This window comes from Rana temporaria, chromosome 2, assembly GCF_905171775.1.
Source record: "Rana temporaria chromosome 2, aRanTem1.1, whole genome shotgun sequence".
In the NCBI taxonomy this organism is placed as follows: Eukaryota; Metazoa; Chordata; class Amphibia; order Anura; family Ranidae; genus Rana; species Rana temporaria.
Window position 1 is genome coordinate 316338883 of NC_053490.1, and position 24916 is coordinate 316363798.

Here is a 24916-nt window from a genome sequence, read left to right on the forward strand (position 1 = left end):
TAGTTTAAATGGTGACATAACTAGAAACAAAAAACAAAATTTAAAAAATGCACATTCCTTTACAAAAATGACTACTCTAAATTATGGAGGACCACCAACCAAAACACACGTCTGGCATAGAAAACATTATTAAAGGATTACATCACAAGCAAGAAATGTGACATTTCAGTATGGGACAACTCTATTGAAATTGCATCAGCAAGAGAACGGGGTTATTCTAGCAAGAGAAGAATTAAGAAAACGAGGCTTTAAAATGTGGTTTAGTGCGCCTTTTTAAGACATTGTTCTCTTGCTAGAATAAAAGGTTTCTAATGACGAATGTGCCATATCCCAAAGAAACGCGAGTTTTACCTGAACGAGCGCTCCCGTCTCCTCATTTGGACTGAGCATGCGCGGGGTTTTTGTACGCTGCTTTTGTGTACAGACGACCGAACATGTCTGACGGACACGATTCCAGCAGACTGTTTTAAAGCAAGACCAGGAAACAGTTGTTCGTTGGAAAACGGTCTGGCCGACGATTGTTTGCTGGAATTCTGTACGTTACTGCCTACACACGAACGAACATGTCCGCTGAAACTGGTCCGCGGACCAGTTTCAGCAGACATGTTTGGTCGTGAGTACGAGGCCTGAGTCTATCAAAAGTGGCTTGGAATATAGCTTTAAGTTTAAATGGACGACTAGAGCACTGAATTATTTGGGAACACAAATGCCTCCAGATTTAAAGGACACTTTTGAGTTAAACTTCAAACCAATACTTGGTACAGTCAGAACATTGCTAGATGGCTGGAGTAGAGGAATGCACTCAGGGTTTGGGAGATGTAACATCTTAAAAATTAATGTAAGTAGCTGCCTGCACAACAGATATACTTTATATAAAGCAAGTGGAAAAGAGAAAGTGCAGGGCTCAAAATTTTACTCTCGGTATGCTCAAAAGATATAAGTGTACAAATTACCTCCGTGTTATACTTAATAAATGTATTAAATTGCACACATAATATGAAAACTATGCAAATGATTAATCAAAGTGATAATATAACGCAATCATTGACTGAACAAAATTGTGTTATTCAAAATGTGGATTGACGCCAGATGATGCCTTATTAGGAGAAATGCGTCGGGAAGGGCTCTGCTGATGCCACTGCGTTATTTTGATCCTATTTGCTTTTACTTGTCTTCTCAAATGTGAGTGACCATTTTATATTTTATTTAATTAATGACCACTTTTTAAACGGAATTATACTATGTGGCCCAATTTCTCTCCTTAACTGCTTGCCGTAGTTATACGGTGGCAGGTCGGCTCTGCTGGGCGAGAGCATGTAGCTATATGTCACCTCGCCGAGCAGCCAATAGGGGCGCATGCCACCGGAGGCGCGCATGTGCGCCCCCCGCTCGCCCCTGACGCCGATGCGCGTGTCCGGCGGTCGCGATCGCTTGTTACAGAGCGAGAACCGGGAGCTGTGTGTGTAAACACACAGCTCCCGGTCCTGTCAGGGGGGGAAATAACCTATCGTCTGTTCATACAATGTATGAACAGTGATGTGTCAAAAATGTGTCAAAAGTGTCCGAAGTGTCCGCCATAATGTCGCAGTACCAATAAAAATCGCTGATCGCCGGCATTACTAGTAAAAAAAACGCTATAACTTTTGCGCAAACCAATCAATAAATGCGCCGCAGTGTGGAATAGCAAAAAGTGGCCTGGTCTTTGACCACCATATGGGGTTAAGTGGTGGGTGTTGCCTCCCAAATACTGGGAAACACGACTGGCTGGGACAATGATCTAAATCAAAAGCGGGACTGTTGGCACATATGATTTGGTGTGGATCTGCAATTAGACTGTTATTATATGTCTTGCACGTGTGTGGGAGTAGTGAAAGTTTTGGGGTAGAGTTCCACTTCAAATAAACCTGTTAATATATATTGTAATTATATATATATATATATATATATATATATATATATATATATATATATATATATATATATATATATATATTTATATATATTTTTTTTTTAATTATATATATATTAATACATATATATATATATATATATATATATATATATACACACACACACAAGTGTATGGGAACATTCATGAGGGGCTTGTAATAAAACAATTCATCCTGTTTTCTTTTACTGAACACCATGATACTATGCAATGTTTAAAAAATGCAGAAATGTAGTAACCTCCTGACCCTGTCAGCCAGTGATCACATGGATGAATTACCACTTGCCGCAGCTCTAATAAATATTGTTCTGTTTCACTGCTCCTATGAAATAAAACTGGAGTTTAATAATCATCTGTATTCAAGTGCCTGCAGCTTCTTTCCTGAACCCTGCACAGGGTTATGGCTTTGAAATGTGCCCAGCAATAATATACAGCCAAGGACATGAAAAATGGCTTTTTTTTATTTATTTTTATTTGTGTTCATACCATGCACAAACCATTGAAAGTGGCAGATTTATTTATCTGTCTAATGCAAAGCAAACAAGTGAATAGTAAGCAATTTCCATCTACAATTGATAAATTACTACAACTTACACAGTACATTTACAAAGATTAAGCAACACGTTTCAATGTTCTTTTTATCCTTGTACTAACACAGATTTATTGTAGGTTACGGATTTTAATGGGCTCCATAATGTTTTATATTTAAAAATATGTTTAGGACACATGGGGGAGATTTACAATAACCAGAGCGCTCAAAATCTGGTTCAGCTGTCTATGGTAGCATGGGGGTCTGCAGCGGCGATACACGTGTCACATTTACCCTTTCTTCGACCGCTAGCAGGGGTTAAAAGCGACTTATTGGTATATTGTAATCAGTAGATTTGCAGCATTGGTATTGTCTATTCAATTACCATTTTTGATGCAATTCATTTATAATATTTCAACATATGTGGTAATATTTTGGAGAATATTTTTTGGGGTATTTATAGATTTATTGCACTGGGATTGTGTATTCAATTATTACTTTTTTGATATAATAAATTTAAAATATGTTTCTGCACATGGTTAAAGGGTAGTGCAACACCATTAATCTTTATATATTAAGTTGTGGAATGTGGGAACACATTTGATGGTAAGCAGCAACTTGAAGTATTTATAATATTAGGAGGTGGTGGCAGTGCAATTCAATTCAAATCGATGTGATGGGGGCGTGTTTTATGTAAATACGTTGTGACCCGACGTAAACAAAGTTTTTTTTTAACGGCGCATGCACCGTCCGTGGGGGTATCCCAGTGCGCCTGCTCGAAATTAAACCGGAACAAGCCAATGCTTACGACGGTGACATCATTCTACGCAAATCCCTATTCGCGAACGACTTACGCAAACGACATAAAAAATTCAAATTTCGACGCGGGAACGACGGCCATACTTAACATTGAGTACGCCACCATATAGCAGCTATAACTATATGCCGGAAAAAGCCGAACGCAAACGACGTAAAAAAATGCGCTGGCCGGACGTACGTTCGTGGATCGCTGTATCTAGCTAATTTGCATACTCGACGCGGAATTCGACGGAAACGCCACCTTGCGGCCAGCGTAAATATACACCTAGGATCCGACGCCGTACTAAGACGTACGCCTGTCGGATCGATCCCTCATTCCGTCGTATCTTGTTTTGTGGATACAAAACAAAGATACGACACGGGAACTTTGAAATTACGCGGCGTATCAATAGATACGCTGGCGGAATTTCTTTGTGGATCTGGCCCTAGGTCTCTAACCCTTTCCAAGTCGACATGAGATGAAGTTCTAAAAAAGCAGCCTCTAACCCTTTCTAACTATATCCAAAATTGAAGAAGGGCTCTAAGCTTTCCCACTGTGTCTAAGGCTAGGTTCACACTATTGTGGCTCTGTGCAATTTTCATGGGCACAGCAGCCCATTCATTTAAATCAGCTGCTGTACCTACTTGAAATGGAGGGACTAAGGGCCAGATTCACGTAGAGCGGCTCAAATTTAGTTTGTCCTAACGTATGTCAGTTAAGTTAAGGCGGCTCAATTTTGTGACGTAAGTGCCGTATCCACAGAGCATTTGCGCCCAAATGTGCGCCCGCGTAACGTAAATACCGAGGCGTAAGGCGGGGTTATTGCAAGTGGGAAGGAAGTGGGCGTGCTCCATTGAAATGAGCCGTGACCCCATGCAAATGAAGGGCCGGCCGTACTGGCCATGCGCGCACGAATCTGCACCTCACTGGGCATGCTCAGAACTCGGCCCGACACAACCAGTTAGATAGGAAATAGGCCAAGTAGACTTAGTGAGATACGCCCTGTGTATAAATAGCCCCAAACAAACACCCTTCCTTTGCAAAAGTACATCCCTGTGTTCCCTTTCCTGAAGTGAGGTTCTTTTGCTCTGTTGTCTGTGGCTGTGTGTTGGTTTGTGTAGGAGTGTAGTAGGTAAGAGTTATTGGATAGTGTTAGAGGAGTTTGTATTAGGTGTTTATTTGTTCTGAGTGTTTTTTCTGTGTGGTTTTTGGAGTCTGTATTAGCTGTCATATTTTTTTTTTTTTTTTTTTTTGCTGTGTGATTTTTGTGTTTGTTTGTTCTGTGTATTTTTTTGTTTGTTTGTTCTGTGTCTTTTTGTGTTTGTTTGTTCTGTGTCTTTTGGTGTTTGTTTGTTCTGTCTGATTTTTGTGTGTGTTTGTTGCTGATTGTTGTGTGGTGTTATGGCACCCAAGAGGAGAAAGCTGAATTTCTCGGTGCATGAGAAGCAAATCCTCGCTAGGGCCATCACCCGATTTGGGCGATATTTACATGGCCCTGAGAGCCGGAACACCACCCGGCCAGGAAGAGGGCAATCATCCAGCAGATTACGGATGAGATCAATGCGGAGGGGGGGGGAGACGAGGACCCCCAGTGGGATCGCTAAGAAGATCAATGATCTCAGGAGCCTGGTCAGTGATAAGGTGGCCAAGATTACAGCGCATGCCACGGGCACTGGCGGAGGACCACCTTGCCCCGTCAGGCTGACTGAGGAGGAGTGGGCAGTGGCCCGGTGCTTCCACAGCCAACAAGTGGTGGGCCTGCCTGGCTTTGACTCCGAGGAGGCCGTGAGGACAGGTGCGTTTTTTTTTCTATCTGGTGAGTAGCATGTGTGGGTGGGGGAAGGGAATATGTGCCAAGTGTGTAGATCCTCCAACCTGTGTATGTTTTGTGTTATCCACAGATGGCCAGGAGATTGCTGGGCCATCAGTCCAGTCTGCACCATCCCCCGGACAACAGGCACTGATAAAAAAAGCCTATGCTTTCCCACTTTATCTAAAATAAAAAAAAAGCTTTGGTATTCCAAACCAATCAAGCATTTTCATTGAAGCATATTTGTAATGCTAAGTAACAAAATTGTGTCTTCCTCAAAATCAGTTGTAAAGCTTCAGCAAACACAAGCTATGAAGAAAATCCTGTTTTGAAGTATTTTTTTCATAAAATTTGTTGCAGCTGTGAATATATTGTACATTGTGCTACTCTCCTGAGATGAGAGTTCCTGAGTATATTCATGTAAATGTAAAAATGTTCAGTATTTTTATTTTTATTTGCTGGAAGCGGTAATAAAATCCTACACAACTTTCAAATCGAGTCGATAAGATGACTGAGATAATAATTATGCAGTAACTGTATTTATATTAAGTATGTACCAGTATTCATAATCCTTACAACAAGGATACCAATTACTGTCATTTGTAAAGTTTAGATTCAGCCTTGTTCACACATTTCAGAAATCTAAAATACAGTGCAAGATTTAAAGGGAGTTTCCCTATTTAAAAATCTATCACATGCATGTTTATGATACTTTTCCTGCATTTAGGCATAGTGAATAGAGTTTCCCAAAATGTCTATGTGAGAGCAGGGAAGGCTCCCGACATTTGTTTCGTGTGCTCTGGTGGTGCTGCAAATATTGCAGCACTTGTGGGCGTGGCAAAAAATGGGCGTTGCCAAAAACGTGAGTGTTTCTTTATGCACTATCCTTGTAATATCCAACCTTTCCCCTTTAGTATAGACAAGACAGGACTTTGAGGTACACCAATGCCTCATACACACGGTCGGACTTTTGACCATGCAAAAGTCTGCCATGAGTCCGTCGGAAGTCCGACAGAAAGATAGAGAACAGTTTCTCTATCTAAGGTCCGTCCGACTTCCGACTAAAATAGTCAGATGGAGGCTACACATGGCCGGACTTTCCGCAAAAAAAAGCCGGACTTTTTTTCTCAGACAGTCCGACCGTGTGTATGAGTTATAAAGAGTCCAAATGGTACCACCAGTGATAACCCAAGAAAGTGTTAGGGCCAGTAATAACCTCCAGTAAGCATAAGGACCAACATTGTTAACTCCCAGCAAGTGTAAGGACAAGCAATGATAACCCCTAGCAAATGTCAGAGTCAGCAATAACCTCCAAGACATGTCACAATAATTAACCCCCAGTGTGACACAATAATTAAGCTTTGGTATAGCACAAAACTTAACATCCAGAACAGCCCAAATATTAATCCCCAGCTTGGCACAGTAATTAACCCTAAGCACAGCACAATATTTAATCCTCAGCCCAGCACAATAAGTAACCACCAGCATGGCACAATAATAAAACCGGAAGCACAGCACAATAATAAACCCCCAGCACTGCACAAAAAAAAAGGATCCAACATTGCACAATAATTAACCCCATAGCATGGCATAATAATTAACCCCAAGCACGGCACATTAATTAACCCCCATGTGCACAAACATGTATTGTGAAACATACACCAAAGCCTATTATGTGAAGAGGTCAGTACTCTGTAGCAGTTAGAGTGTGGGGGTTAGGACAGTGTCAGTGTGCTTCCCTCCAGCCACTGGATGATATTCAATATGGAAATGAATGTGATTTTACATTTTGACCAGACATTGATGCACTTTATAGCCACTTTCACTATTGCTTTTCTCACCTAGGCAAGAAGGGTGGATGTTTGTCCCCTTCCAGCCTGCATTTTGTGTATGCACAGTAAGAAGCTGACTGTGAAACCAGCTTCCCACAGTCAAGATGGCAGAGCCGGGGACCCAAAGTCTGGAAAAGAACCAGCCTGGGTAAAAATATTGCTGGATCCCCGGGCTGGTGAGTTTCTGTTTATTATATGAAAAAAAAATACTGTAGAATGCCCAGAGCAAAAGGCACCCATTTGAGTGCCCAGAGTAAGAGTAACCCCTTGAAGTATCCCTTTAGAGTGCCCGGAGCAGGAGAGTGCCCCTTAGAGTGTCCACAGCAGGAGTGACCCCTTAAAGTTGAATAGGTTACTCTAATGGGGACACCACCTGATCTGGGAACTGAAAGCAAGCACTCTTTATCTGGGCACCCTCATAATTGCAGCCCCTTGGAGTGCCAAGTCCAGACCAGGTATGCCCCTAGATCAGTGCCTGCTGCCTTAGAATAGGAATCTCCTCTCTAACCTAGGGTGACCATGTGTCCCGGATTGCCTGGGCCAGTCCTGCATTTTGCAGGTCTGTCCCAGGTCCCGGGCACCTTCATTCCAGGACAATACAGTGTCCCGGAATGAAGCTGACACAGCCACCCCCCTCCCCTCTATCTGTTGCCCCCAAAAAAGGTAACCACATTGCCGCTTTACTGACAGCACTTGTCCTGGCCGGGAATGTCTGGAGAGGCACAATCCCCACCCCCCTGCTTGTGATTTGATAAATCCCACCTCTTGTGTCTAATCACAGTAGGGCAGTGTAAAGCCAGTGTTGGAACAAGGTAAAATGGGTCTCGGACAGTCAGGGCAAGTGCTTTCAGTGAGTAAAGTGGCGAAGCGGCTGTCTTTTTTTGGGGGCGTGATCAGTTCTTCTGGATAGAGTGTGCATCCGCTGCCCCAGCTGTGCTGTGATTCATTACAGCACAAGCTGATTTTTGGGAAGGGGGTCCCTAAATGGCCATTTGGGAATGTGGTCACCCTAACCCTCTAACCCCGTTCCCTTTGTCCCGGCTCAGCAACTGCCTGCCTGGTGTGGTGTTGTGGTGATGAGGGGTGGGTACAGCCTACTTGCAGAAAGACAATCCTTCCTCCTCTGTACCTGAGACAGGAGACCACTTTCTTGTCCTGGCTCAGTTGTAGCGGCTCAATATAAGGAAACATCTCTGCCTCACAGCTCCTGCCTGGTGTGGTGTTGAGGGAGAGTGGAGGGTGCCAGGTGTGGCCTGCATACAGGCAGAGTGAGACATACCTTCCTCCTGGGGCTGGGCTACTTCCTTCTCTTTGGGTGATGCAGCGGTGCCATGTGTCACCAGTGCTCTCATAAACTAGTGCCTGTGCACAGCACTGGGATCAATCCACCACTCATACGTGCGCACAACCCCAGCCCCTGCAGGTATTAACTAAACATCAGTGGCTTATGCAGCCAGAGCCACTGTATCCCTCCATTTACAAAAAAGGGTCCCCAGCCTCCTTGCAGACAAGACAGGCAGGTACAATACTATTAAAAAAATTGTGTGACATTGTAGTGTAATTACCGCTGTGTAAATTTTGGGGTGCAATATACTACACAAGGGTGCTTATTGAATTGTTGGGGGTGCTCTAGCACCCCTAAGCACCCACCTGGTGCTGTTCCTGTGTGGGAGGGTGATATTGTGCAGCAATAGTGTGAATGATTCATGAAGATTGAAGGAATTCAATGCCAGTTTTTGTATACAGCAAGGTATTTTACCTAAGGAAACCTAACTATTTTCTTAAAAATTGTTTAATCAGTCTGCCTCTGAAAGTGGATTGTCAGCTTGTTGGCAGGTGCAGTTAGCTTGCCTGCCAACAGATGGCTCCTGTACCATTAACTCTGGTAAGGAAAAATATGTAAGCAAGCGTTAGCTCCCCTTTTAGAGAATTCCTCCCCTAGTGATGTAAAGGGTAGAGTTAATGCCCATATAAAAGCCAATGTGGTCGGAGCACCCACAGAGAGTCTGAAGTATAGCAACATGATACCCCAGAGCTGAAAAGATGTAGTCCCGTAATGAGTTGATCTAAAGGCCCATTTGAACTAAATTCCCAGGTGAAGTGTATCAGGTCACGTGAGGAGAAGTTGTAGTCATCCTGTCCCCCTATCTTTCTGCAGTTCCTGTAGCAGGGCACATAAGGCCTTGGAAGCATGTACTGAGTCCTCTTTTGTGAGTAGTGGTGGAAGTCTGTCATCTGGGAGCATGCTCGGCTGGTCTGAGCTATAGAAGGGATTGTCTGGAAGAGACTGGTATACTAACAGAAGCACCTTGTTCCCCTTGAACCTCATCATTCCAATGCGATCACCAACCCTTCACTGCCCCTGCTGGGCTTGCTCTATCACACACATACCTCACTCACACAACATTCACCAATCCCAACACTCTTTTAATTTAAGATTGCACCTTAATCTACTACAATTACACTCCATCTTATATTGCATACTAACATACCTTATTATTATCCATACCCCTAGAAGTTAACTATACTTCTGGGACTTTTGGTACCTGATGAGCCATTATGATAGCAGTTGGTCCATATACTTCTAATAATTCATGTTAATGTGCCAAGAGCCAATTTACCCATAACCTTTACACTCTATATGTGGTCATTGATTGGGGATTCATTGCAGGTTACGATTCTCCCATCTCCTGGAGGGTGTCAATCTTGTGTGGCTCCTTGTAAGCCCCTCGGACCAGGCTCTTCCGCCGTGGGGGAGTGGGTGCCCCTACGGGGTCCTCCTCATTACCTGACGACTCACAACCCATCTGGCCATGGGACCATCCACTCCACTTCAGCGGTAAATATTTCACCATGTTAGACCCCAAATGGGACTTATGATGATGTTTTCCTATATCTGAAATGATGTAATGTGTTTTATAGAGCTAATTTCCTCCGGATGATGACCGATACAGAGGTCGAAACGTGTCGGGGATTCCACCACGTTCAGCAATCTGATGTGTAACAATGTACACTGTATTGTGTAAACTTGAATATAAGCTACATTGTGGATTATGTATTTTACCTATTGGCCAGCCTTTTAAATGTTGTAACTTCATTCATTGTGATACCTGTACAATTTCAATAAATGTACCCCTTTTTGCTATCCATTTGCTAATTTTTCAACTATATTACACTGCTGTCCAAAGCCCCACTGGGGAACCTTCCCATTCTTCTGAACCTCAGCTGTGGGCCCTGTGACTTGGTGATTGAAGGACTTAATATATGTAGGTAAGTGGGTCCAATTGTGTTATTCTCCCAAGGAGAGGAATGGAGTAGAGTGAAGATGGCTTATCTATAAGATATGTATTTGTGTTCTGCACGTAAATGACTGCTATAAAATATCTAAACTCACATATGGCATTCTTGTTGGAAAGACAACAGCATGTAATGTAAAGTGCAAAAAATTTAATAAAGGGCTCTCGCGCCTCCAAGTGAACTCAGTGAGTGAAAATGGAATATGAGAAAAAATGCTGCTTAATCTAAATGTACATAAATAAATTAATAAATAAATACACAAGTGAATGGTGATAATAAAGTGATAAGCGCAAATAAATAAGCAAATGGACACAGCCAAGTGCTGTGTGAATAGCCTATTAAGCTACAAGCTAAAACATATGTTGAAAAACGTGACACAAATGTTCCATACAGTGAGTAATCTTCGCGAATAAAAGTGATGATGTTCTTCCTGTGGTCTTCTAGACAATTCTTCAAAAACAGTGAGCTCACAGAGCGCTTACCTTCCTGCAGTGATAAAATCTCCTTAAAGGGGTTGTAAAGGTAAAAGTTTTTTTACCTTAATGCATCCTATGCATTAAGGTAAAAAAACATCTGACAGCATCGCCCCCCCCCCCCCCCGAGCCCCCGTTTTACTTACCTGACGGTTCGAAAGTCCCGGGCACGTGCTTGTCATCTTGTTTGGTTCCCAGCCTGGCCGTTGATTGGCTAGGCTGGGCGGATTGATAGCAGCGCAGCCATTGGCTGGCGCTGCTGTCAATCACAGCGGATGTGCCTTTAGTGTTCCTTTAAGTATAAAGATCTCTGCTTGCGATGGTAATAGATGTCTGCTGTGTGGCTCCCACAGATCAGGTTCCTCCTGGCGTCCAAAGGTGTAGACTGGGTCCTCTAGGTGGTCATCGGTAGTGCTCAGGAAAAATAAGATATACTTTCCATGGTGAAGTACGCAATGTACAGTTTAATTGAATTAAAAGTAAACGCTGCTCACAAAAGAAAAGAAAAAAAATGGATGAACAGTCCACACAGTGCTTCCTGGTGTAGTTCCTAATGTTTACGTCCCTTACATGTTACGCCACATGACGTGGCTTCATTAGAGGTCATGAAGCTGTTCAGTAAGCTGTTCTAAATGACTTTCCACCACTCGAATGATGGTGGAAAGCTTACTGAGGAGAAACAGGAAGTGAGAAATTCAAACAAAGAAAAAAAAAATTTAGTAGGGAAATCGAAGGAAAATATAAGTGAACCAACAATGCACTAGCTTAAAGGAACCTATTTAGAGAATAAAAGATGAACCTTTACAACCCCTTTAACTACTTGCCGACCAGCCGCCGCAGTTATACGGTGGCAGGTCAGCTCTCCTGCGCGAGATCACGTAGATCTACATCATCTCGCGATTCAGCCACTAGGGGCACATGCGCATCGTCGGAGGCGTGCGCGCCCCCCGCTCGCCCCTGGTCCCGACGCGCGTGCCCGGCAGGCTCGATCACCGCCGGGCACCCGCGATCGCTCGTTTACAGAGCGAGAACCGGGAGCTGTGTGTGTATGAACAGCGATCAGTCATTTCCCCTAGTCAGTCCCACCCCCCTTCAGTTAGAACACACATAGGGAACATACTTAACCCCTTCCTCGCCCCCTAGTGTTAACCCCTTCCCTGCCAGTGGCATTTTCATAGTAATCAATGCATTTTTATAGCACTGATCGCTATAAAAATGGCAATGGTCCCAAAAATGTGTCAAAAGTGTCCGAAGTGTCCGCCATAAGGTTGCAGTACCGATAAAAATCGCTGATCGCTGCCATTACTAGTAAAAAAAAATATTTATAAAAGTGCCATAAAACTATGCCCTATTTTGTAGACGCTTTAACTCTTGCGCAAGCCAATCAATAAACGCTTATTGCGATTTTTTTTTACAAAAAATATATAGAAGAATACGTATCGGCCTAAACTGAGGAAAAAAATAGTTTTTTTATATATTTTTGGGGATATTTATTACAGCAAAAAGTAAAAAATATTCATTTTTTTTCAAAATTGTCGCTCTATTTTTGTTTATAGCGCAAAAAATAAGAACCGCAGAGGTGATCAAATACCACCAAAAAAAATCTTTATTTGTGGGAAAAAAAGATTTTGTTTGGGAGCCACGTCGCATCACCGCGCAATTGTCAGTTAAAGCGACGCAGTGCCGAATCGCAAAAAGTGGCCCGGTCATTGACCAGCAATATGGTCCGGGGCTGAAGTGGTTAAAGATTACAAGCAGTTCAGATGTGAAGTTTGCAATTGCAAAGCTGAACAATGCCAATTACCAGTTGGGGAAGTTTAAACTAGAAATGCTTTTGAACAAGGATGACTTGGGGCAAGTGCTGAATACACACAGACCCACAAATGGAGAGATGGAGGACTGGGACAGGAAGGATAGGCAAGCAAACACATCTATAAGCTTACTAGTGGAAGATGACTAGCTTAGCTACACAAGAACAGAGAAAACAGCCAAAGGTATGTGGACTTTATTACAAAAACTGTATTAACATTCAAGCCTCAACAGTAAGCTGTGTTAAGAAAGCTTTACAAGATGAGACTAGAAGAAGGCCAACATATGTGTAACCACGTGGAAGCTATGCTAGAAATCATAGAGCAGCTACGCACCATCGGAGAGGACATCGAAGATAACAATATTGTTGCCCTGCTCCTCTGCAGCCTTCCAGAGACATATACTGCTCTTATTAATGCTTTAGAAACCAGACCCGAGGAGGAGCTGACACTGGAATATGTCAAAAGAAAACTAATAAATGAATATGATAGAAGGGAAGAAAGTGCGCACCACAATGACAAAACTCTTAAGATGTACAAAGGTACAAAGCACAACAAAGAAAGCAGAGCCTGTTTTCACTGTAAAATGACCGGTCATCTAAAAAAGGACTGTTCTATATGGAAAGGCGAGCAGCGAAAGCTAAAGCTATCCACAAAAGAAAGAGTAAAAGCAGCCACAAAGGAAACTGAAGTAACATCATGGAGTGGCACCTTTTAAAGTAACAAGGAGCGGCAAGCCACGCGGTTGGTGCAAGAGCGACAAGCCACATGACTAGCAATGAGACCTTCTTCACAAACATTGATTACAGTGCAAAAGACAAAGTTTTCCTAGCAAATGGGAAAATCATCACCTCAGAAAGTAAAGGCCAGGGCTTCCCGAACTGCATTACACCACAAGGAGGCCACCACAGTATCCTTGTAAAGAAAGTGCTATATGTTCCAGAACTAGAAGGCAGCCTTCTATCAGTTAAAAGTCTTGCAAACAACGGTCTCACAGTTAAGTTACAGGGTGATGAATGCACAATTCACAATGATAAGCGATTCCTAGCAAAAGGAAAACTAGATCACCTATACAAGCTCATCACCACAGACCATCAAACCGATATAGTCTCTACTGACCTACACAGCAAATGTATTCACTCATGACACAGATGGCTGGGGCACAGAAGTCCAGAAGATATACAGGACATTATAAAGAGAGGCTTATCAGAAGATTTGACAATAATGCCTTGCAAAGTCCTCATGAAATGCAAGTGCTGTATTGCAGGAACAGATATCTACTGACTTTCATTGATGACTATTCCAGGTACACAACTACTTCTCTGATGAAACACAAGAATGAAACATTAGAGAATCTTCAAGAGTTTGTTGCCATGTCTAGCAACAAATTCCAATGGAAACCAGGAATATTATGCACTGACAATAGGGGAGAATACAAAAGCAAAGAAGTGGTATCATACCTGAAAAGACAAGGAATAGTACACCAGACAACAGCACCATACACTCCTGAACAAAACAGTGTAGCAGAAAGGAAACATCACACTCTTATAGAAATGGCCAGGTGCATGTTGTCAGATGCCAACCTACCTCACAAGTACTGGGGAGAAGCAGTCATGACTGCAACCTACCTACAGAACAGACTACCTTCAAGAGCCATTAAAAGTAATTCATTTAAAATGTGGCATGGATCAAAGCATACTGTAGCATAGGGCACATCAGAATCTTTTGATGTAAAGCATATGCCTATATTCCAAGTAAAAAGCGATCCAAGCTGCAGAACAGAGCGGGAGAGGGCATTTTAGTAGGTTACAGTGAGCAAACTAAGGCTACATGCACACGGACATTTTAAAAAACGTGCTGTAAAGCTAGTACAGACGATGTTTTTAACGTGTTTTTTTCCCCGTCTTTTGCATTGAATTCAATGAACGTTTCGCCGTGCTAGCTTTCAGCCGCATTTTTCTTTCTCTATTCAAAATCAATGGTTCCCTATGGGAGCCCATTGATTTGAATAGAGGTGGCACCAGAAGTCGTCACAAGATGATCCGACTTGCAGAATGACTCGGGTGCGGAGAATCTTGAGGGGAAGCCCAGCGAAAATTTAAAAGAAAATTGCGTGAGGTTCCCCCCCAGGATGATACCAGACTCTTCGGTCTGGTATGGATCTTAAGGGGAACCCCACACCAAAAAAAATTGCCTGGGGGTTCCCCCAGGATCCATACCAGACCCTTATCCGAGCACGCAGCTCGGCAGGTCAGGAAAAGGGGCAAGCGAGCACCCCCCTCCTAGACCATACCAAGCCAAGTGCCCTCAACATGGGGGGGGTGGTTCTTTGGGGCAGGGGGATCTTTATCCGACTTCTGGTGCGACCTCTATTCAAATCAATGGGCTCCCATAGGGAACCATTGATTTTGAATAGCGAAAGAAACGCCGGACAAGGCTTAACACAGCGTTAAGCCTTGTTAAATCGCATTTAACTCCCTTTGCCGGCGTCTGACGTCTTTACAGCTCTAACGCTGGTGCTTTAGAATTTTTTGCAGCTTAAAAACGGCTATGTCATTTACAGCTCAAAAACGTCATGGTGGGCATGAGGCCATAGGCTAACATGGAGAGACGTTTTTAAGCTGCAAAAAACACTCATAAACGTGGCTGTAAAAACATCAGTGGGCATGAGGCCTAAGGGTTACAGAATCCTATACCCAAAGACTGACAAAGTGACAATAAGCCATAGTGTTTATTTTGATCAGAGCCCATCACCAGAAACACCAATCCCTGAAAGCTGTGAGGTGAATATACCCAGCAAACCATAAGAAAAGGTCAACTAAAGTGAACCTGTGCAGGAGAACAAGAGGTGGAACTCACATTGCCTACATCAAGTTCCCCATCAGATCCTGCTGAACTTTTTGAAGTCAGGAGATCCACTTGGACCACAAAGGGGAAGCCACCCCGAAATCTGTCATACACTGTCAAAACACACAGCATACTTGAACCAACATCCTGGTGTAGCACTTGGTTGCTACTAGTAACTAACATCCACCATATCACCCTGCTGCCAGACCTTCATCTATCACCTCAGAGACAATGAACTGTCATTTGCGCTTTTTTTTCTTTTTTTTCTTTATTGGGGGATATAACTTGGTTGGGGTAAAGGGGAGATACCCATAGAACATATTGCTTTGCCATCATACAGTATTTAGTGAACATTGATGAATTCGATTAGCCTTGAAGAATTGATGTACTACTAACATTTACAGTCTTTTCCCCTGCATATCACCATGCAGACTATTGCTCCTCCTCTTCTACACTAGCTCTTGCAGACTGTTGCTCCCATGACTTCTCTTCTCCTGCATATAACTTTCAGTGTAGAACTACTATATCACTGTAAATCTATTAGATCCTGTCCCATCATCTTTATTATGACAAAAAGGGACCACTCTCAATAATCCCTGATTGCTGGCTGTAATTAGTTGTGCTTGGTGGTATTTGACTGTGTAGTTACTTGGTCATGGGCCTTTAGTACCCCTCCCCGGAAGCCTAGTAATTTAACAGCTTGTACTGATTGGTGGACTACTAAGCCTGACTTGCAAATCCTGCTCCCTCAGGCGGCATCGATTTGACACGCTTCCCCACAGTCTCTCCTCTGTTCCAGGACTCCTCATCAATGACCCTGCAAAGATGAGGACTTCATCCATGACCGTGTATGGACGAAGTTCCCTCCCAGACTTCCTGGCATGCCTCCGCACCCAGCACTCCACTGTGGTACACTCACCGACCTTTTCCTGCCCTGAGTCCATGATGGAGAACATTATCTGGACATACAGTACGTTCCAACAGCCTCCAGCCCCTCTGATCCAGGAATTCCACATCAATGACCGTGTAATGATAAAGACTTCACCAATGACTGTGTAAATGGAAATTAGTCTGGACTATTAGAATGGACTTTAGACGGTACAGATAATGAATGTAAAAAAACTATAAATATTTATTCATAAAAGAAAGTATATAGAGGAAATATACATAATTTTGTGAGAACAATACAACATCAGCATAATAGCTCAGTATAAATTCTAAAAAGTATTACAAAAAAGCTTATACTTATGCACATATACTCATGACATGAGATCATATAGTACAGAAGGGTATATGTAAACTTTTAATCCTTGGAACTGAGTTGGGTATGCGGAATGGTAAGTCTTGCTTTTACTCTCAAAGAGAGTAATATTGGGATAGACATGTCAAAAGAGGGATGAGCCCGCTGGTTCGAGTCGAACGTATATATATATATATATATATATATATATATATATACTCTGCATTCAGTGTAGCCTATATATTCAGTCAATGCAGACAGTGTAGTTTATATAACACAGTGTATTAATTGGTTAAGGGGAACCCTGTGCCAAAATTAAAAAAAATAAATGGGGTAGGGGTCCCCCAAAATCCATTTCAGGCCCTTCAGGTGCCCCCCTCCTGAATCAAGTGAAGAAGTGCAGCGCAAAAATAACTAATACATAAATGAATAATAATTACACAGTGAAAAAATGCACAGTGAAAAATAAAAATAAAAATGTAAGCCAGTGATAATAAATGTCCACGTGTCCAAATAAAGTCCTTATATAAGTGTATCAACACAAAGATGAATCCAGCAGAAGTGAAGGTGAAAAAGAAACACCGATAGGGAATCCACCACCGCATGCAAGATGGACTCTCAAATTAATGCTTCGACCCGTGAAGGTCACAAAGCATATCAGAAGTAATCTCAATTGCATCAGATCTCCAAAGGAAACATCATACCATGGCGGGGGGCTTATCGGTATCGGGCATCCCTCTTTAACAAGGGGGCCCCTAGATCCCACCCCCTCTTTGTGAATGGGTAGATGTACATTGTATCCCTACCCATTTACAAAAAAAGTGTCAAAAAAGTAAAAACGACACAAGACAGTTTTTGACAATTCCTGTCCATCCTTCTTCAATCAAGGTGTCGACGGACACCAAAAAATAATAATCTCTGCCTCAATGGGAGGCGCCCCGCCAACGTCTGTCTTTTCACAGTAACAGATGTTACATAGCCAAGGGCGGTTGACCCCGCCCAATCTGTGTTCTCTTCCTGTTCCATGATAAAGACTGTAAGATATGTTGTGCCAATCTCCATGAAAGTAAGTCCGCATTGCTGTATCCAAGAAGCTTTAAGCATTATTTAAATACTCTGCTAATAGTTTTGTGCTAAAAATAGTATGTCAAATGTAAAATATAAGGTGTGAAGTTGCAGTAAAGTGCTGGAAATTCATTTGTGTGTGGACATTCCTTTATTTTAAATGTTAAGACCTCTGGCCAGGAATGTTGTGAGCAGGCCTCTAGCCAGGGTATGGCACAATATGGCGGTGAGCTTCTTTCAACACAGGTGGTTGGCTGCCCTATATGAGAATGGGAATGAATTGTTAACTATTTTTATCATTTATTTAATGCATTTTTGGTAAGTAAGGTCTCCTTTTTCTTCCTTCTGTACATAACATGTTAAATGTCAGCTTAGGTCTGTGTGCTGGGTTTTTAAAGGGTAAAGTACACATCACTCCTGCTGATTAGCTCATGCAGGAGGCAGACAAGCTATTTCCTAGCTGAAGTGATTGTTAAAGAGACATTTTCCCTAGATAAATCTTAAAGAAAAAAAGTTTTCTTACATCATGATTAGTATTTTTACTTTTTAAATCCCTTTTGGTTGATTAGAATACAGCCCAGAAACTGCTGATAGGCACTGCCATCCTGACTGGAAGGCAGCAATGACCCCAGCAGGAGCAAAGCTGTAATCCTATGCATACAGATGCGTGCATCACTCACTGCAGGGAACAGATATACCCAGGCATAAAATCCGACTAAGCATGCTCTGGCTCAGAGTGTCCTCCACCCTCTGTAGTCTGTATACACCGATAAGAAGAGCCAGAAACTCCTTGTTGAAATCTTTATTGTCTACATGGTAGTGACATTAAAAAGAAGCTAATGTGTTTCGGTGACTAGCGTTAATCATAGCATAATACATACTGAAAATGTCAGGACATACAGTACATTCACATCTCACCTATATACAAATGAATAAAGAACAATTAAACCATTCAAAAATAAAAATCAAGATCAGGCAGAAAAACAAGGAAAGCAGTGCTGGATAGCAATGGAACATTCCAAAGGACAAATATAAAACTACCAATAACATATATAACACAGTTGAATTGTATACATACAAGAATCAATGAATATGCATATCCAGAAAGGAATCTAAAATAACTGTTTAATGCTGGGATAGAATACATGTTTTCTGCATATAAAAGAAATTAAGAATAATAAAAAGAAAATACAGAAGGAAAAAGAACCTTCCCTAGTTTTTGAGCAGCATTTTTTTTCTAGGTCTGCTCAGGTCTATCTCTAAAGCTGGGGGTTGATTGCCCTTGCCTGCCTCCAGAAGAAGCTTCAGGAGATAGAATAAGAGGATCTATCTTTGGGCTGTAAATATTTATCTGATCTCAACCAAAAACTGGAAGGAAGCACCCAGAAGGTGTGGCTGGGGATAAGTTAAATATTTGGGAGGGTCTGTTCAGTGCTCGCTCTCCTGGGGCCTCTTCCCCTGGGAGGCAGCCTGTGTTACTGAAGATCTATTGCTGGTAGGCCTCAGCATGTGCTTGACTGAGGGTCTGAAGGAGCCTGGATTAAGGATAACTTGCTAGAGGAAACTGCCCGTAAAAGAGTGGCTTGAGAGGTGGGGGCCCTCTTGCCTGAAGCTCCAGGTTAGAAGTACTTATTTTGATGCTGTGTTCTGGGACTGCTCTTTTAGAGTCTCAGAATGCTGGCTGCCCCCTTTTTCTCTTATTGCTGGAACCAGGATCTTTAAAGAAGATGTCCTCTTATAACTGTGAGTGCCAGGAGTTTCCTCTACTTGTCTGTGTTCAAGTACTGCAAAAAAACGTCTAAAAGACACCCTTAGACCAACCCTGAAGTTTGTTGATGTGCTCTGTAACTGGCACCTGGTCTGTCGGCCTCGGAACAGGAAAAGGGAGACCTGTCTATTTCTAGAGGTCCCTCTGAGGGTGAGCGCTACAATTAGCAAAGACAACATTTGACAGATTCGTTGCACTCTTGCATTTATTATTATTTATGCTATATTGCCTATACTAATTTAAAGAGAGCTTGGATTTTATAAACATTTAGTTACAACCACTCTGAAAATGCAGACACCACTGTGTCCCTGTATCTTATATATTTCAAGCTGCAAACTAGTGAGAGTGCGCTACTGAATTACTATTAGTGTTTCTAAGCTGGGCCTTGACAAAGCTGACAATATATCAATTTATATTTCTTTCTGGAATGCTGGAAAAATATTCTTTGTTACCGAAGGTTCAAAATCATGGTAGCCCCCCCTAAAAGATAAGCAAAGGCTGTTACAGTAATTTTTGTTGACATGATATTTGAAAGACATGGACATTGAAAGTCAGCACTTTTGCAGTACATGTTACATCCAGAAATACCTTCTGGATCATCAGAGTGCAGTCACTGAGATATTATATAGTAGATCAGTACTTCTATAGAAACAAGTCCTATTACCAGATAAGAAGAAGAGAGTAAGATGATGCATTATGGGTTATGATAGTTACTTCTCTTTAATACTACCCTTAAGGCCTAATGCACAAACAATGTTTATTTATAGTGATTGTAAAGGTTCCCGTTTATTAATAACAAACGTATCATACTTACCTCCACTGTGCAGTTTGTTTTGCACAGAGTAGCCTCAATCCACCTGTTCTGGGGTCCCACGGCGGCTCTCTCGGCTCCTCCCCGCATTAGATAACTTCCTCTGGGAAGCTCTCTCCTGAGGGAGTTATCCTGCGGGCGCGGTCCTGTGTCATACACTCGGCGTCCATAGACGCCGAGTGTATGACTTGGCCCTGCCCCCCGGCGCTTGCGTCATTGGATTTGATTGACAGCAGTGGGAGCCAATGGCTGCGCTGCTATCAATCTATCCAATGAAGAGCCGAGAACCAGTGGAGAGAGCGGGGCTCAGGTAAGTAAAACGGGGGGCTGGGGGGGCCGGACACTGCAAGGTGTTTTTTCACCTTAATGCATAGGATGCATTAAGGTAAAAAAAAAACACGTAGGTTTACAACCCCTTTAACTCTCCTAGAAGCCAGCAGCATATTGCAGAAACAAATGCCTGGCTCTTTGAAAGTGTCCTTTACAAGCTTTTAGGAGCTTTTACAGAGGTTAAGCTCTTGGGTGTTAATTTGTTTCATTGGCCAGAATAAATAATGTATTGTGGCCAAATGAGTTAATGCCCAAGAGCTAAACGCGCCTAGCGTTTAGGCAAGTTTAGCAGCGTTTAGCCGCTTTTTAGTAGCATCAAGCATTTTTTCTGCCCAAACTCTGCTGCTCCTGGATGCACCATGTTTTTTTTCTGCCTCTAAACTCTTCTGACGCTAAACGCTGCTAAAAACCTATATGTGTATGGGCACATAGGCTAACATGCAGGGGAGTTTAGAGGCAGGGGAAAAAAACACCAGACACCCCTAGGAGTAGCTGTAAAAATGTGCAGTGTGCATGAGGCCTTACTATGCCAGTTCCGACTTTCAATTCACCTCTTCACCAATACTTGACTCAAGCTCAGATGCCAAATTAGCAGTAGCTATGGCTTCCAATGCTACCCTGCCCACCCTGACCTTTCTCACCTTATTATTTTCAGGACTGAATGGTTGATGGGACTTTTCTCTTACCTTGTTCCTGCCACTGATTTGCTTGTGACAGCTCCCAAAACACCTGCTGCTGCTGCTGTGCCTAAATAAGAGCAATGCTAGACCCTGGTACCTGGTCCTGGGTCTCCAACTTAGTGCCCTGGGTGTCTTTTACAGAAACTGCTGCTCTCATTCCAAAAATTAAAAATATTTTGACCTTTAGTCAACTTTGGTTGGGATATTTATTTTATATATAGTACATCTGTTCTGGCACCGATAACTGTATTTATCTCATACATTTCAAAATTATGTTTATATGATCGTTTAGCAAATTAGAAATTCTTGTTGAAATTCTTTTTTTAAGACTTACTAGGATTCTGTGTTTTATATTATTTAAAGAGTTTCTCAAGGGGTTAGTCTTTACAGACAAAACATGTTATGAATGTGACAGTGATGTGCTCTTTATTTTTTTACAATCTCCAACTGGAGAGGGGGGAGAAGATGGCAGTGAATAGTTGAGGTCAGAAGAGAGCATAACTAAGGATTATTAAAGTGCAATATGACTCATGTGAAAATTAGGTCATATAGGAGCCACTGAGTTCTTATAATAATGTGATAATGTTGACTGTGACATGAGTTGTTATGACACAAGAATCCTGAACCTGGCATCATACAAGAGACTGTAGCATCAAGGCTATTTTCAACATCACCCCACATACTCAGGAATTATAACACTGACCATTACAATAAAACACAATTGGTCAAAATGTCTTTTATGGCATTATAATGTTGAGGATGAAATAATAATAGCATAACATAAGTATATTTACCATGACTAATAAACTTTAAAATACAGAGACCAAGAAAGACATTTTCCCTGATCCTCCTACAAATTCTTCTATATCCAGACTTCTGCTCCCACTTTTCTCAGTCAGGGTTGGATTTCGTACTAGGCACTGTAGGCATATCAGGGACAGATTTCCCATTAGGCACTGTAGGCATGTGCCTACATGTGTACTTTCTAGAGGGGCACCTGTCTGCGTAATTTTTCTTTTTTAGACCTCAGGCTGCTGTAGTAGTGCAGGCGGACGTCCATGAAGAGGCCCCAGCCAGCTGGATCATGGCACTGTCAGGCCCTAGCCAGGTCAGTATGTAGAAATGCCATCACCTGTGCTTCATGAACAGTTTTCACCTTTGTACCATCATTAGCTGTCATTTGTATATCATGAATAGGGATGAGCCGAACACCCCTGATTCGGTTCGCAGCAGAACACTCCAACAGGCAAAAAATGTGTTTGAACATGCGAAAACCATTAAAGTCTATGGGACACGAACATAAAAAATCAAAAGTGCTAATTTTAAAGGTTAATATGCAAGTTATTGTCATAAAAAGTGTTTGGGGACCTGGGTCCTGCCCCAGGGAACATCTATCAATGCATACATCAATTGAATCAATGCATTTCTGGAGCAGTGATTTTAATAATGATTAAAGTAAAACAATAAAAGTGAAATATTTGGTTAAATTTCATACCTGGGGGTGTCTATAGTATGCCTGTAAAGTAGTGCATGTTTCCAGTGTTTATAACAGTCCCTGCAAAAAATGACATTTCTAAAGGAAAAAAAGTAATTTAAAACTACTTGCGGCTATAATGAATTGTCGGGTCCCGGCAATACAGATAAAAGTAATTGAAAAAATGGTCCCCCCCAGTCCGGGGAACCCCGAACCAAAATTTACAAAAAAATGCTTGGGGGTCCCCCATATTCCATATCAGGCCCTTCAGGTCTGGTATGGATATTAAGGGGAACCCCAAACCAAAATTTAAAAAAAATGGCGTAGGGGTCCCCCTCAAAATCCATACCCGACCCTTCAGATCTGGTATGGATATTAAGGGGAACCCGCGCCCAAATAAATAAAAATGGCGTGGGGTTCCCCCAAAAATCCATACCAGACCCTTATCTGAGCACGCAACCTGGCAGGTCACAGGAAAAGGGGGGATGAGAGAGCGGCCCCCCTCCTGAACAATACCAGGCCACATGTCCTCAACATGGGGAGGATGTCCCCATGTTGATGGGGACAAGGGCCTCATCCCCACAACCCTTGCCCCGTGGTTGTGGGGGTCTGCGGGCAGGGGGCTTATCGAAATCTGGAAGCCCCCTTTAACAAAGTGGACCCCCAGATCCCGCCCCCCCATGTGAATTGGTAAGGGGTACATTGTACCCCTACCATTTCACAAAAAAGTGTCAAAAATTTTAAAAACCACAGTACACATCTTGGGACAAGTCTTTTATTAAAAAGAAAGAAAAGAAAAAAATTATTCCAGCGATGTAATCCAGTCTCGATCTCCAGCGATGTAATTATATATATATATTATATAGCTGAGGGCGGGGCCACCCGTCAGTGCACGGGTGACTCCTCCCCCCTCTGACACAACGGGGAAAGGCCAGGGTTACCCAGTGACATGTACGGGTGACCCGCCCCCTCTGACACAACGGGGAAAGACCGGGGTTACATAATGACATGTACGGGTGACCCCGCCCCCTCTGACACAACTGGAAACCTGCGTTGCGTCAGAGGGGGCTGGGTCACCTGTACATGTCACTGGGTAACCCTGGCCTTTCCCCGTTGCATCAGCAGGGGCGGGGTCACTCACGCACTGACGGTTGACCTCGCCCTCAGCTGTATAAGAGCTGTCAGGCTGGAGCGCATCATTCGACGGGTGCCTCCCTTGGAGGCAGGATTGTGTCGGCGTTGTATCCTCACTGGAGATCGAGAATAGATTTACATCGCTGGAGATCAAGACTGCATAACATCACTGGAATCATTTTTTTATTTAAATTTTTCTTTTTAATAAAGGACCTGTCCCAAGCTGTGTACTGTTTTTTTTTTAATTTTTGACACTTTTTTTGTGTGAAATCCTTACCAATTCACATAGGGGTAATAAAGGGGGCTTCCAGATTCCGATAAGACCCCCACCCGCAGACCCCCACAACCATCGGGCAAGGGTTGTGGGGATGAGGCCCTTGTCCCCATGTTGAGGGCATGTGGCCTGGTATGGTTCAGGAGAAGGGGGCACTCTCTCGTCCCCCCTCTTTTCCTGCGTCCTGCCAGGTTATGTGCCCGGATAAGGGTCTAGTATGGATTTTGGGGGGAACCCAATGCCATTTATTTTTTATTTTTGTTTGGGGTTCCCCTTAATATCCATACCAGACCCAAAGGGTGTAGTAATGGCCTGGGGGGGGGACCCATGCCATTTTTTTTCAATGACTTTTATCTGTATTGCTGGGATCCGACAATTTTTTTTTTACTTTTTTTCCTTTAGAAATTTTGTGCAGGGACTGTTATAAACACGGGAAACATGCGCTACTTTACAAGCATACTACAGACACCCCCCAGGTATGAAATTTAAAGGAATATTTCACTTTTATTGTTTCACTTCAAGCATTATTAAAATCACTGCTCCCAAAAAAACTTCAGTTTTTAAAACTTTTTTTGCATTGATACATGTCCCCTGGGGCAGGACCCAGGTCCCCAAACACTTTTTATTACAATAACTTGCATATTAACTTTTAAAATTAGCACTTTTGATTTCTCGAATTTGCCACGAACACCCCAAAACGGGTGAGCAGCCAAAGTTCGAGTCAAACTCATGTTCGACCTGAACATAAAGCTCATCCCTAATCATGAACAGTTGTCACCTGTGTACCATGATCAGCT